The sequence below is a fragment of the Petaurus breviceps genome, unplaced genomic scaffold (genome assembly GCF_028583685.1).
Source record: "Petaurus breviceps papuanus isolate PSGF00001 unplaced genomic scaffold, PetGlider_PUasm1.0 91133, whole genome shotgun sequence".
In the NCBI taxonomy this organism is placed as follows: Eukaryota; Metazoa; Chordata; class Mammalia; order Diprotodontia; family Petauridae; genus Petaurus; species Petaurus breviceps.
In genome coordinates this window covers 78,607,529-78,622,339 of record NW_027187419.1, presented here as the reverse complement: position 1 = coordinate 78,622,339, position 14,811 = coordinate 78,607,529, and the positions used below count along the sequence as shown (strand labels likewise).

Here is a 14,811-nt window from a genome sequence, read left to right as displayed (position 1 = left end):
AGACTTTACAGATTTTACGTAGTTTTTGGGAAGAATTTCAAATTAGCATTTATGTGAATCTGACACTAAGTAGTTGAGTTTTTATAAGGAATTAAAATTACTTAATGATGCCTTATAAAAATTTAACAAAAAATATGAATACAGTTCTCCTGACCCTCTTGGAGACAAAAAAAAGGTGACACATCTTAGGATGAAAAAATATTTACGTTAACCTTTACACAAAGCATCCATAAGGAAAGGAACTAAACTTGACATTCCTGTAGAGAAACATACATATTTAAAGATAAAAAAGAGATGAACAAGATAGACAAGATTACACTAAATTGCTGACATACATAAGTGAAATTAGTTTTGTTCAGTCATTTTTCAATCATGTTTGACAATTTATGACACTATTTGGGGTTTTCTGGGCAAAGATATTGAAATGGTTTGCCAGTTCCTTCTCCAGCTCATTTTACAGATAAGGAAACTTCAAGCAAACAGGGTTAAATGACTTGCTCAGGGTCACATAGACAGTAAGGGTCTGAGGTCAGATTTAAATTCAGGAATATGAGTCTTTCTGGCTCCAGGCCCAGCACTCTACCCATTGTAAAACCTAGCTGACCTTGAAATTAAACACATATCATATAGTTCTCTATAAAGTAATATTTGCCAGATGCAACAGAAATAATGTAATTTAAAAAATCAACATCAAGAATAATTGGGACACTTTGGAGGCAAAGGGGATGGTGCTCTCAATATTTAAAATCGTATAATCCTGATGCTTAAATATATTGATATGTTGTAATTTATAGACAATAAAGAGAAACTTAGAAGAAATATTTTCTGGTTCCCTATGGGCTTTTGAAAGTTTGGTCTTCTAGGAAAAAAATTTCCAAAGATAATCTCCTCTGCTTCATAAGAAACAAAGAAACACTGAACATTATATAAATCTGCAATTTGTAAAGAGTAGGGCAGGTAGATAGCTTGGTGGATAGAGTTCTGGGCCTCAGGTCAGAAAGATTCATTTTCTTGGGTTCAAATCTGGCCTCAGATACTAAGTAGCTATGTGACTCTGAGCAAATCATTTAACCTTGAGTGCCTCAGTTCCTCATCTATAAAAGTAGCTGGAGAAGGAAACGGCAAACTACTTTTGTATTTTTGCCAAAAATACCCCAAATGGTGTCACAAAGAGTCAGGCATTAACTGAAACAACTGAAAAACAAATATTGAATTGGGAGTATGGAGAATAATTTACTTTTAAAACTTTATGGACTTGGGACTTTCAAAACCAAGATGGCAGAGTAAGCAGGAAATCACCTGAACTCTTCCATAATCAACTCCAAACAACTACAAAATAGCAGCCTCAAATAAATTCTGGAATGACAGAACCAACAAAAACATGGCTTAAACAACTTTCTAGCCCAAGACAATGTGGAAGGTCAACAGGAAAGGTCTGTCACAGGTAAAAAGCCAACATAGTATAGGTCAGGAAGTATCTTGGTAAACCATATCAGGCCCTTCCTCAGCAAGCCAGCAGGAGGCTGTGAGCTCTAGTGAAGCATCACGTGAATAGGCATATATCAGCACCAGGCCGCACCACGTGCCTCAGAGTAGCAAAAGGCAAACAGACACATGCCAACACCAAGCCTCTCCCCACATTGCTCAGTTAATCACCAGATCCAAGAGACACCATGTAGCAGCAATCACCACCACCCCCAACATACACCTTTGCCTCAACATATCACCAGGACAGTGGCTGAACCCACACAGTCCTGGTAAAGCTTGAAGGTCCCCCCATGGGCTTCAGGGAAGTACCAGGCAAACAGCCAGGGCCTCTAGTGCCCAGCACAAGAAGCCTGGGGTACTGCCTCTTCCAACCCAGGAGCAGAGTTCAATTTTAAAAGTAACAAAATAGACTGGAAAAGATAAGCAAAAAACAAATAGAAGAGAAACTGACCATAGTTAGTTATTATGGCTAAAAGGAAGAAAAGACACAAACTCAGAAGAAAATGGGTTTTTTAGTTTTTCATGTGAAGTCATCTTTTATTATACTATGTTAGAGAAATGCTTGTTTTTTTCTATAAACTAATTTTTATTTGCTTATTTTTAGTTTACAATATCCATTTCCACAAGATGTTGAGGTACAAATTTTCTTGCCATCTTTCCCTACTGCTTAACCCCAAAATAGTGAGCCTACTGAATATCCCTTCCCCCGATCTGCTCTCTCTTATATCTTCCCCAATCCCTCTTCTAACTTTCTAGTAGGGCAAGATGGATTTCGATACCCAACTGCCTGTATATCTTATTTCCCAGTTGTATGTAAAAAACATTTTTTTTTTACATTTGTTTTTAAAACTTTGATTTCCAGCTTCTTTCTCTTCTTCCCTCCTCACTCACCCCCACTGGGAAGATAAACAAATCAATATAGGCTGTACATGTGTAGTTATGCAAAACATTTCATAGTAGATATGTTGTGAAAGACTAACTATATTTTCCTCCATCCTATCCTGCCCCCCCACTTGTTCTATTTTCTCCTTTGACACTGTCACTCTTTTTTTTTTTTTTGCTTTTTGGAGGGCAATTGGGGTTAAGTGACTTGCCCAAAGTCACAGGGCTAGTAACTGTGTCGTGTCTGAGGCCGGATTTGAACTCAGGTCCTCCTGACTCCAGGGCCAATGCTCTATTCACTGTGCCACCTAGCCAGCCCAACCCTGTCACTTTTCAAGTGCATGCTTCTAACTACCCTCTCCCACAATCGACTCTCCCTTCTATCAGTCCCCCTCTTATCTCCCCACCCCCACTATGTTCCTGTAGGGTAAGATAGACAATTGATTGTGTATGTTATTCCCTCCTTGAAACAAATTCAATGAGAGCAAGATTGACCCATTCTCTTGCACCTTCTTGTTCTTCCCTTCCATTGTAACAGTTCTCTCTTGCTTCTTTTAAATGAGGTAATTTACCCTATTCTTTGTCTCCATATCACCTTCCATCTTATGCCTCTATCACCTCGTAATTTTATTTTTTAGATATCATCTCTTCCTATTCAACTGATCCTGTCTCCTCTGTCTATGTATACATGTACACAAATATACGCACACTCACATTTGTATTTATACACACATATACCCTCCTATATAAACATATATATGTATGTCTACATATCTACACATTAAAAATTAAAGTGAAGCAAGAGGATCACAAAAAAAAAATCAATGGCTTCATAAAGAGAGCACAGAATTGGAAAACTATGTACAAAGATTTACTAAAGAAAATAACTTCCTAGAAAATAGAATGGGCCAAATGGAAAAGGAAGCTAAAAAGCTAAATGGAGGAAATAACTTCTTAAAAATTAGAATTGGGCAAATGGAAGATAATGACTCCATGAGACATCAAGAATCAACTAAACAAATCAAAAGAACTGAAAAAAAAATAGAAGAAAATGTAAAATACCTCTCTGGAAAAACAACTGGCCTGGAAAATACACGCAAGAGAGATAATTTAAGAATTTTTGGTCTACCTGAAAGCCATGATGAACAAAAGGCCATGGACATGATATTCTGAGAAATTATCAAAGAATATTTCTCTGTCGTTCTGGAACCAGAGGGTAAAATAGACATTGAAAGAATTCACCACTAACCTCCAGAAAGAGATACTAAAATTAGAAGTCCCAGGAACATTATAGCCAAATTCCAGAACACCCAAATCAAGAAGATATTACAAGCAGCTAAAAAGAAATAACTCAAACACTAGTGAGCGACTCTGGAGATTACACACATTTGAAAAGTCACAATATTAAAGGATCAGAGAGCATCAAATATTATGTATTTCAAGGCAAAGGAGTTGGGATAATAATAAAGAATTACCTATACAATGAAACTGAACATAATCCTTTGGAGGAAAATGGTCAATCTGCTCTCTCCCATATTTTCTCCCATACCCCCTTTGACTTTTCCAGTGGATCTCTACGCCCCAATGCCTGTATATCTAATTTCCCAATTATATGTAAAATAGTATTAATAATACTATGTATATATATATATATATATGAATATTTGATTTTAAAACTTTGAATTCCATATTAAATCCCTTCCTCCCTTGTCACCCACCCTTACTGGGAAGATAAGCAGTCCAGTATAGGTTGTACATGTGTGGCTAATGCAAAACAATAACATAGCAGATATATTGTAAAAGACTGACTATATTTCCCTCCCTCCTATCCCACCTTCCACTTCTTCTATTCTCTGCTTTGATCCCATCCCTTTTCAAAAGTGGGTACTTCCAAATTCCCTTTCCCCCAGCCTGCCTGCCCTTCCAACATCCCCCCTCACATCTCCTACCCCCACCCACTCTCCTGGAGGGTGAGATACCCTACTTAGTGTGTATTTCATTCCCTCCTCAAGCCAAACTCAATGGGAATAAGGTTTACCCATTCCCTTTTGCCTTCCTATTCTTCCCCTCCATTGTAACCATTTTCCCTTGCCTCTTCTATATGAGGTAGTTTACCCCATTCTGTCTCTCCCCATCTCCTCTCATTATATTCCTCTCTCACCTCTTAATTTCACCTTTTAAGTATCATCCCTTCCTATTAAATTGGTCCTGTGCCCTCTATGTATACCTGTAAACATATATACACACATTCACATATGTATTCATATGCCCATATACCCTCATATATAGACATATACATATATTTCTATTTCCTTTAAATACTGAGAAAAGTTTCATAAGTTACAATTATTGTTTTTCCATGTAGGAATGTTAATAGTTCAACTTTGATAAGTTCCTTATGATTTCTTTTCCCTGTTTAACTTCTCATGCCTCTCTTGCTTCTTGTATCTGAATGTCAAATTTTCTATTCAACTCTGGTTTTTTCATCAAGAATGCTTGAAAATCCTCTATTCCACTGAATGATTATATTTTCCCCAGGAAAAATGATACTCAGTTTGGCTGGGTAGGTTTTAATCCCAGCTCCTTTGACCTCCAGAATATCATATTCCAAGCCCTTTGGGCCCTCAGTGTAGAAGCTGCCAGATCCTGGGTTATCCTGATTGTATTTCCACAATATTCAAATTGTTTCTTCCTGGCTGCTTGTAATATTCTCTCCTTAATCTGGGAATTCCAGAATCTGGCTGTAATATTCCTAGGAGTTTTCTTTTTAGGATATTTTTCAGGAGGTGATCAGTGGATTCTTTCAACCTCTATTTTGCCCTCTGGTTCTAAAACATCAGGACAGTTTTCCTTGAGAACTTCCTGGAGGATGACTTCTAGGTTCTTACTTTGGTCATGGCTTTTAGGTAGTCCAATAATTTTTAAATTATTTCTCCTGGATCTATTTTCCAGGTCAGTGTTTTTTCCCATGAGATATTTCACATTGCCTTCTATTCTTTCATTTGTTTGGATCTGTTTAACACCATCTTGATTTTTCATCAAGTCATTTGCTTTCATTTTCTCCAATCTAATTCTGAAGCAACGATTCTCCTTAATGAGCTTTTGAGATTCTTCTTCCATTTGGCAAATTTGGCTTTTTAAGGCATTATTCTCCTCATTGCCTTTTTGAGCCTCTTTTGCCATTTGAGTTAGTCTATTTTTTAAGTTGTAATTTTCTCAGTCAGGCTGCTGACTCTCATTTCAAAATTTTCTTGCATCGTTCTCATTTCTCTTCCCAATTTTTCCTCCACTTCTCTTATCTGCTTCTTAAGGTCCTCTATGGCCTGTAACCAGCTTGTATTTTCCTTTGAAGCTTTTGGTGCAGGAGATCTGACTTCACTGTCTTCCTCCTCTTCCATGCTTTGCTCCTTTTTGTCCCCAAAATAGGAGTCTAATGGTGGAATCTTCTGTCTGCTCTGTTTCCTTTGCCTGGTCATGTTACCCCTCAGTCACTTGATGCCTGGGCTTTTTGCCACAGTAGGACTCTGCCACCAGACAGGGGAGCTTTCTTACCAAATGCTGGGGTTTTCTCAGCTGCCAGAGGTATTAGATGGGTGCCCTCTCTGAGGTCTCCACATGCTTTGGCAAGCTTGACACACACTCCGGGACCTCCACCCTAGACTGCAATCCAGATCCAAGAAGGTTAAAGCAAGAGTGATTACCCCTCAGACTGGTGCTTGGTCCCCCTACACTCTGCAGGCCAGGAGCTGAAGCTGCCACGTGCCGCTGGCTGGCTGTGCCAGTGTCTCAGAGGCTTCTGCTCCTGGGGGCAAAAGTCACACGCTCCCATTTACTGGGTCCCAAAATCCAGACTGCAGTGACCTCTCACTTTTTCCTTTGCATCTATGGATTGATAATTCTGGAAATGGCCACCACTGCTGCTGATCTGGAGTCCCTCTGGCTGGAGGCTGCTCAGGCCTGCCCTGGGGCTAAAGCCTTGGGTGGGGCTGACCTCGGCTCCTGGAGGGCTGCTCTGGCCATTTCCTGCTGACCTGCTGTGCTGTCCTCAGTGGGAGGTTAGTTTCTCTGTGTCATTTTGTGGGTTCTGCAGCTACAAAGTTTCTTTAGTGGACCCCTTTTACATGGATTGGGGAAGGTGGAAGCCGGAGCAGTGTGGAAGTCCTGCTTCTACTCTGCCATCTTGACTTTGCCTGCTTTTTTTTTTTTTTGGAGGGAAATTGGGGTTAAGCAATTTGCCCAAGGTTACATGGCCTGTAAGTGTTAAGTGTCTGAGGCCTGATTTGAACTCAGGTTCTCCTGACTCCAGGGCCGGTGCTCTATTCACAGTCCCACATAGTTGTCTCTGATATTTGTAATTCTTAAAAACTGTATAGCCAAGAAGTGGAAACTGAGTGGATATCTATCAATTGGGGAAGGCTGAACAAGTTTTGGTATATGAACATAATGGAATACTATTGTGCTATAAGAAATAATGAACAGTGGGGGCCTTGTAGCTGTAGGTGTGGAGAAGAAGCCTGGGGACTTTATGGGTGATGTGCTCACTCTGTGGCTCTGCGACTGTGCTTCTGCATGTTCAGACCCTGCCAGGACCAGAAGCGCCCCAGCCCTGGGCATCAGTGACCATCAAGGCCTACACTCTGGGTGTGGCTGTTGGAGTTTGCTTTCAAAGTGAGCTTAAGCTGAAGGAGGGAGCTACCTGCCCTTTGTTCTCTTCCACCAGGAGGTGATGAGTGTTGAGGCAAGGGGTTTAAAAAAATCTGGCTCTCCTGAAGGAATAGCCCCATCCAGTCTAATTTCATAATGTTTCATTCTGTGACCTGTGGGATTTTAAATTCAGGCAGAAACATTGCCACCTTACCAGGAAAAAGACATTTGTATTCAAGATGTGCCGAAAACAGAAATAAGTTAAAATGGCAGGTTTTTTCTAAAGGGCTATTTAAATCAGCAGCAGTGGACCATACAATAATGGCTTTTTTCTACAAAAAACTTTTAGATATACTTCCACTGAAGAAGATGACTTTCATTTGCAGCTCACACCTGCCCAGATAAGTGAAGTCTTGAGAGATGGTGAATCATCACATAGAATTATCAAACAAAGGGCAGTCCTCCCAGTTCAGTGTTAAGATTTGAAAGTAACCAGTTGGCAGCTCTCCAGTTGAGGACTATCGAAGTATAGCGACTTGCCTTCAAACTAAAGGAATGATGTTTGGTGTCTTTGATGTGCATGTGGGGCCATGCTTGTGCCCAAGCAGTAAGTGAAAGGTTCTTCTATTATGCTGTAGTGTTCTTGATGTCTCATCAAATCCTGGAGGTGATGGAAGATGCCATGGAAAGTATGAAAACTCTCCTGCCTATCCTGCCCAGGGGACAGTCTTTTCAACAAAGTTACTTCTGTGCACTTTGACCATCTCCAGGTCTATTGGCAAGAGCTGCTTGACCTGCATATGGAAATGGGACTCAGCATAAAGGAAGTGTTAACATATTCCTTCCAGAGCCTGGATTCTGACATCTCTCTGGAAATTCAGGCTCCCTTGGAGGATGAAGTGTTGAGAAACCTCTCCCTGCAAGTTGTGTTTTCTGGTGCAACAGGCTGTATGGCTCACGTTGATGGGATTCACATGCATGTGGCAAATGCTGGGGACTGTTGTGCTATACTTAGTGTGCAGGAGGGAAATGGAGCATGGTCTTCTATTCCCCTTACCCGAGACCATAATGCCTGGAACAAAGCTGAACTATTAAGGCTAAAGAAGGAACACCCAGAATCTGAGGAGACAACTATTATTGTAGATGATAGGCTCTTAGGTGTTCTCATGCCTTCCAGGGCATTTGGTGACATCCAGTTAAAACAGAATAAAGAACTCCAGCAAAGTGTCCTCCAGAGAGTTTTTAATACTGAGGCTTTAAATATTGATCAGTTTATGCCTATTAACTATTACACACCACCTTATTTGACTGCAGAACCAGAAATAACTTACCACGAATTGAGACCCAAGGATAAGTTCCTTGTTATGGCTTCTGATGGACTGTGGGACTTGCTGGGTAATGAGGATGTGGTTAGACTTGTTATGGAGTACCTTGAGGAGGCCAGTAGGCAGAAAACTGAACTGACTGAAAAACCAACAAATTCAGGCCTCTTGCAAAGCCTGTTACTCAAAAGAAAAGCTAAAGGCATCCGTGCCCCTGACCAAAATGCTGCCACTCACCTAATGAGGTATGCCATTAGATGCAACGAATATGGAGAGAAGGATCAGGAGAGGCTTTCTGCCATGTTGACAATGCCAGATGATTTAGCAATGATGTATAGGGATGATATCACAGTTACAGTGGTTTATTTTAATTAGGACTCAATTGACATGTTTTGTAAGGGGAGTGAGTAAGGCTCTACCTTTCCTCCCACCTATTGCAAAGTTGATTTAAATGTTGGGATATAGATTTTTTTTTTATCATATTTGAACTTAGCTGTTTAAAAAGCGATGTACAAATGTCTGCTGAAAGTATTTAACTTAATAGATTAGGCTAAAATTAAACATATAAGTTAGATGATAAAAAAAAGAAATAATGAACAGGCAGACTTCAGAAAAATCTGGAAAGACTTATATGAACTGATGCCGAATGAGGTGAGTGGAACCAGGAGAATAGAGTACACTGTAACAGCCACAGTGCGCGATGAGTGGCTTTGATGGACTTGGCCCAATGCAAACACCCCAAACTATTCCAGGAGTCTCATGATGAAAGGTGCCATCCACATCCCAAGAAAAAAACTGTGGAGTCTGAAGGCAGAGAGAAGCAGGCTATTTTCTTCTTTTTTTTTTTTAAATTTTTTTCCTACTCATGGTTCTTCCCATTCATTCTAATTCTTCTATAGAATATGACTAATGTGAAAATATGTTAAATAACAATGTAGATGTAAAGGGGACAGCTAGGTGGTGCAGTGACAGAGCAGCAGCCCTGGAGTCAGGAGGACCTGAGTTCAAATTCGGCCTCAGATACTCAACACTTACTAGCCATGTGACCTTGGGCAAGTCACTTAACCCTAATTGCCCTGCCAAAAAGCAAAAAGAAAACCCAAACAAACAAAAACAATGTAGATGTAAAGGCTATATAAAATTTCATGCTGTTTTAGGGAGGGGGGAGAGTAGCGAATAGGAGAAAATTTAAAACTTATGTAAGTGAATGCTGAAAATTAAAAATAAATTAACTTATAAACAAAGAATTGTATCACTATTAGTAGAGTTAGAGGGAGGAAACACAGAAAGAGGTGCAGGTATATTTTCAGGGGAGAACATAAAAAAGTTACTGGGTGAAAAAGAGTATTTCCCTAGAAACAGAAGGAAGGGAAAGATAGAATGGGGTACATATTCTCACATGAAGAGGTATGAAAGACTTATTACAGTGGAGGGGAGGATTGGATGGTGCACAGTAAACCTTATTCTCATTAGGATTGACTCAATGAGGGAATAAAATACACAATCATTTAACTAAAGAAATCTATTACACCCTACACAGAAGTAGGAGGGGAGTAGTTGAATAAGGAGTGGGGGAGACATTTACCGACAGATGTCAGGTTGGGGAGGTAGTGATCAGAAGTAAAACACTGGTGAGGAGGGAAAGGGTGAAGTGAGAGAGAGAAGAATAAACGGAGAGGGGAATAGGATGGAGGGAAATGCATATTTAGCAATCATAAATGTGAATGTGAATGAGATAAACTCTACTATAAAATGGAAATTAATAGCAGAGTGGATTAAAACCCAGAATCCTAAAATATGTTGTTTACAGAATCATACTCAAAGCAGAGAAATACAGAATAAAGATAAGTGGCTGAAGCAAGGAAGGTCTATTATGCTTCTGCGGAAGCAAAAAAAAAACAAGCAGGGGTAGCAATCATGATCAAAGCAGAAGCAAAAATAGAGCTAATGGAAAGACATAAGGAAGGAAATTAGATCTTGCTAAAATGTACCCTAGACAATGAAATAATATCTATACCAACCATATTTGCACCAAATTCTTAAATAAGTTAAGTAGTTACAGGAGAAAATAGAGAGCAAAATTATACTATAGGGAAACCTGAACTTTCCCATCTCAAAACTATATTAATCTAACCACAAAATAAATAAGAAAGAAGTTAAGGATGTGAATAGAAAAAGTTAGATATGACAGACCTGTAGAGAAGACTGAATGGGGATAGAAAGGAATCTTCCTTCTTCTCAGCAGTACATGGAACCTACACAGAAGCTGACCATGAATTAGGGCATATAAACCTCAAAATCAAATTCATAAAAGCAGAAAAAATAAATGCATGCTTTTCAGGTCATAATGCAATAAAATTACATTCAATAAAGGACAGTGGGAAGAGGGATTAAAAATTAATTGAAAAATAATCTAATCCTAAGGAACAAGCAAGTCAAAGAAAAAAATATAGAAACAATGATTTCATTAAAAATGACAATGAGACAACATACCAAAATTTATGGGATGCAGCCAAAGCAGTTCTTATGGAAATTTTTTTTCTCTGAATTATTATATCAATAAAATAGAGAAAGAATAGATCAATGAACTGGGCATATAATTGAGACAATTAAATAAAGAACAAATTAAAAGTCTCCAAATGAGCACCAAATTGGAAATCCTAAAAACAAAAGATAAGTTGAATAAAACTATACATAGGCAACTATTGACCTAATACTTAAATCTAGGAGCTGGTTTTATGAAAACAACAGTACAACTACAACAATTAATAAGATGGATAAACCACTGGTAATTTGATTTTTTTTAAAAAGAAGAAAACCATCAAAAATGAAAATGGTGAATTCACCACCAATAAAAAGAAATGTCAGCAATCATTAGGAAATATTTTTGCAATTATATGCCAACAAATCTGACAATCTAAGCTAAATTGATGAATATTTACAAAAAACATAAATTGTTCTTATTAAAAGAAGAGGAAATAGAATATTTAAATAGACCTATCGGAGAAAAACAAATTGGACAAGGAATAAATGAACTCCCTGAGACAAAATCCTGAGTCAGATGGCTTCACAAGTAAATTTTATCAAATCTTTACAGATTAGTTCCAATTCTATATAAACCATTTGGGAAAAGAAGTGAAAAAGAATTCCTCTGAAATTCCTCTTATGACACAAATATGGTGCTAATAAATCAGGAAAACTTAAAACAGAGAAAGAAAATAGTAAATCAATTTCTCTAATAAATATTAATGCGAAAATAAATTAAATAAAACACTAGTAAGGAGATTATAGTAGTATAACACAAGGCTCATACATACACTATGACCAGGCAGGATTCATACCAGGAATGCAGGGCTGATTCAATGTTAGGAAAACTATCAGCATAACTGACCATATCAATAACAACAACAAAAAAAAGTACATGATCATCTGGATTGATGTAGAAAAAGCTTTTGGCAAAATAGAGCACCCATTCCTATTAAACATACTAGGGAACATAGGAATAAATGGAGCTTTTCTTAAAATGATAAGTATTATTTATCTAAAACCATCAACAGGCATTATCTATAATGGGGATAAGCTAAAAGCCTTCCCAATAAGATCCAGGGTGAAGTGAGGATGTCCATTATCATCATTATTATTCAATATTGTGGTAGAAATTTTAGCTGTAGTAATAAGAAAAGAAAAAGAAATTGAAGGAATTACCGTGTTTCCCTGATAATAAGACCTATCCCAAAAATAGGCCCTCCCCTTACTGTGTGAGATTCCTCCAAAATAAGCCCTCCCCCCAAAATAAGCCCTACTGAGATTGCTACTGTAGTGAAGGTGATCCCCTGCGCTACACGCTACATTACGGTACCCTCTGTATGCACCGTCCCCCCCCCCCCAGTGAAACGCACGCCACGCTCCGAGCTGCATCCAATCAGAGCTGCAGCAGTGAGCGCATCAACCTGTTCTTTATTAAATTCATTATTGAATAAAGGTACATTTTTTGTTCACATTTACCTGTTTATTAAAATTGCTGTCAATGTTCATTAAAATAAGCCCTCCTCTGAAAATAAGCCCTCTGGTGTTTTTCTGTCCAAAAAAATAATAAGACAGTGTCTTATTATTGGGGAAACATGGTAGAACAGGTATTGAGGAAACAAAGCTATCACTCTTGGCAGATGATATGATGGTATACTTACAGAATTCTAGAGAATGAACTAAAAATTACTTGAATTACGTAACAACTTTAGGAAGTTGCAGGACATAAAATAAAACCCAAACAAATCATCAGCATTTCTATGTATTACCAGTAAAGATTAGCAGAACGAGATAGAAAATGCATTTAAAATTGCCATAGACAATATTTGGAAATTTACCTAAGTAAGTTAACTCTAATTACACAATTACAAAAAATATCAACTGCTAATAGGTAGGATGAGCCCATATAATAAAATGACAATTACACCTAAATTAATTTACTTGTTCAGTGCCATAACAATCAAACTACCAACAATTATTTCATAGAGGGAGAAAAAAAAATAACAAAACTCATTTGGAAGAACAAAAGGTCAAGAACTCATAGGGAATTAATGGAAAAAAATGCAAAGGAAGGTGCCTAGCCATACCAGATCTCAAACTGTAATGTAAAGTGGTACTCATCAAACTATCTTGTAGTGGGTAAGAAATTGAGTGGTGTATCAGTGGAATAGATTAGGTACACAATATACAGTTTTAAATTATCATGGTAACCTAGTGTTTGATAAAACCAAAGACCCCAGCTTCTGGGATAAGAACTCACTATTTGACAAAAACTACTAGGAAAACTGGAAAATAGTGTGGCAGAAACTAGGCATAGACCAATATCTCAGACTACATGCTATGATAAGGTCAAAATGGGTAAATAAAGGGTGATACCATAAGCAAATTAGGATAGCAGGGAATCATTTACCTGTTAGATCAGTGAAGAAGGGGAAAATTATAACCAAAGAAGAGATAGAGAGAATTATGAAATGTAAAATAGATCATTTTGATTATGTTAAAGAGTTTTTGCTCAAGGAAAATTAATTCAACCAAGGTTAAAAGGAAAACAGAAAGCTGTAAAACAATCTTTATAACAAGTGTCATTGATAAATGCCTCATTTTTCAAATATATAGAGAACTGATCCAAATGTATAAGAATACAAGTCATTTCCCACTTGATTAATGTTTAAAGGATAAAAAAGTTTTCAGATGTTGAAATAAAAGCTATTTATAGTCATAAGAAGGTAGGCTTTAAATCACTATTGATTAGAGAAATGTAAATTAAGACTCTGAGCTACGACCTTACATCTATCTGATTGACTAACAAAACAGCAAGGGAAAATGAAAAATGTTGGAAAGAGTGTGGGAAAATTGGAACACTAATGTACTAATGGTGGAGTTGTGAACTAATCCAACCATTCTGGAGGGCCATTTGGAAATATTCTCAAAGGGCTGGGGAACTATGCATGCCTTTTGACCCAGAAATAGAATTACTAGGCCTGTATCCCAAAAAGATCACAAAAAGAGAAAAAGGGCTTACATGTTGTAATAGTAATAGAATTTAAAGATCCCTCTGTATTGTCTTGGTTTTCAGGTTGAGTGTTAAAACCCAGAGCTTGTGAATCCCACTTGTTGGATGGACTTGTTGATGTGAAAAGAGAGAGCTGAACTGGGAGGAGCTGGTGCTGTGGATTTAGAGAGGCACAAGCCCAGGAAGAGAGGCAGAAAAATTTTTGGAAGCAACATTGTGGAGGCAGAGAGAGAGGATTGCTGAGGGCCAGTTTGAGCTGCCCAGGACTTTTGAGAGCTGCCAGCCAGAGCTGCCAAGGACTGAGGAGACATGGCTGTGATGCCTGTACTTTGTTTTGATGTTGTTTTGCCAGATTTTCCCTCTGGTGAAGGAAAGTGCTGTTGTTGCAGAGGTCCTGGAAACTTGCTGTTAGTTCAGAAGCCCTGAAAAAGGATTTTCCTGTTGTATGTTTACAGAAATCCTGGAAGAGGGTCTTGCTAATGTTTTCAGGGGTCCTAGGACTGTTCTGTAGATAGAGGATGAATTAATGAGGACACTGGCAATGTATCTTGTAGCCTTGTTAAGCTTTGTCTCCCCAGGAACAGATTGCTGAGAACTTGCCTCAGGTCAAGATGAAGAAAAGACCTCTCTTTGGGTATTAAATGCTGTGATGATAGCTTAACCTTGTTGTAACTCAGGGGTAGATGGCCTTTGTGCTCTCTACTGTCCCTTTTGAGAAGGTGCTTGGCATTAACTGGTGATGATTGTAATTCAGTTATGATCCAGGGATGGGAAACTTTTGACTTTTTTGTGCTCTGTGACTGACCAAATGAATGTACTTTGTTTATGATTGGAAACTAATCTCCATTTGAGAAGAGGGGCTTTGTGATTGACTAAATGAATGTGCTTTCCAGGGGTGGAGTAGTACTTGGAAATTATTGAATTACACTTGGTGAA

At 38.2% G+C, this 14,811-nt stretch overlaps 1 protein-coding gene and 1 pseudogene across 5 annotated transcripts in view; one reads left to right on the top strand and one right to left on the bottom strand.

The window, feature by feature from the left end:
* Positions 1 to 14,811, bottom strand: part of GALNT13 (polypeptide N-acetylgalactosaminyltransferase 13) — an 812,973-nt gene that overhangs the window by 171,895 nt on the left and 626,267 nt on the right. The window lies entirely within an intron of this gene.
* Positions 7,171 to 8,747, top strand: LOC138155067 (pyruvate dehydrogenase [acetyl-transferring]-phosphatase 2, mitochondrial-like; annotated as a pseudogene).